This window comes from Mus caroli, chromosome 13 (assembly GCF_900094665.2).
Source record: "Mus caroli chromosome 13, CAROLI_EIJ_v1.1, whole genome shotgun sequence".
In the NCBI taxonomy this organism is placed as follows: domain Eukaryota; kingdom Metazoa; phylum Chordata; class Mammalia; order Rodentia; family Muridae; genus Mus; species Mus caroli.
Window position 1 is genome coordinate 58,247,820 of NC_034582.1, and position 1,119 is coordinate 58,248,938.

Genomic DNA, 1,119 nt, shown 5'->3' on the forward strand with positions numbered 1-1,119 from the left:
ACACACACACACAGAGACACACACATACACAGACACACATACGCTCACACTCACAATGTTGGCATTTCTTCTAAGTTCTGCCCCACAGTTACCTGGCAACAGCCAGGTGAGCCTGACTCACTATAAAAGGGGCTGCTTGCCCCCTCCTCTCTCTCTTGTTCTCTTCTCTTCTATTGCTCTCTTCCCCTCTTCCCCTTCTATCTCTACTCCCCTCCCCCTATCTTTCCACAGGTCTCTATTCCCCTCTCTCTCCCCCTCTGCCTTTCTCTGTCTCTAAACTTCCCTCCCCATGCCCTAAATAAACTCTGATTCCTCAGAGAGAAGGGATGCCTCAGCATGGACTTGCAGAGACACCCCCTCCCCCACACCATACCTTGCCTCCACCAAACATATCTCAGGCTTCTTTTTCTTTTTTATAAAACACAACACTCACACACACACACACACACACACACACTCACTCACTCACAGTTTAAAATAAAATAAATCTTAAAAGAAACAGGAAAAAAAAAAGGCTGACCAATATAACCCTCCCTTGGTCTTTTTCCCTTTCTTCAGCTGTCATTTATCATCAAATCAACCGAGAAAGTGATGGAGGAATCCAAAGGTGTGAATTCATTATATTCCCTAGAATGACTCCATGTCACCATGTATCATTGAAATTATTCCTACCAGGCTCACTGAGGCCTCCATGTTGCTAAATCAAGCAGCTATTTTTCAGTTCTCTTCTTGGCTTCTCAAGAACTCTAGACATTGTCGACTACTCCCTTCACTTGCAACATTCTCTTGGTCTCTTTGCCACCCACGCTCCTAGTTTGCCTTGTACCTCTCTGGAATTCTCCACAGACTCTCTCCACAGGCAGCCTGTCAGGGCTGGCTTTGGATTTTAATGACAAAATGGTTTCTACTAACTATTCCCAACATCAATTCAGTCCTATCCCCAGAGATACAGAGCTCTGTGTCCAATTGCTTCTTGCTATATTCAATCTAGTTGTCTCAAAGGGCACATCAACTAAAAACTGTAATTGATCTCCACATACTGCACACCAAACTAAACCATCACCCAATACTTCACCTCTAGCCTGATGCTCTCATCCATAGCCAACAACCTAGGTCTTC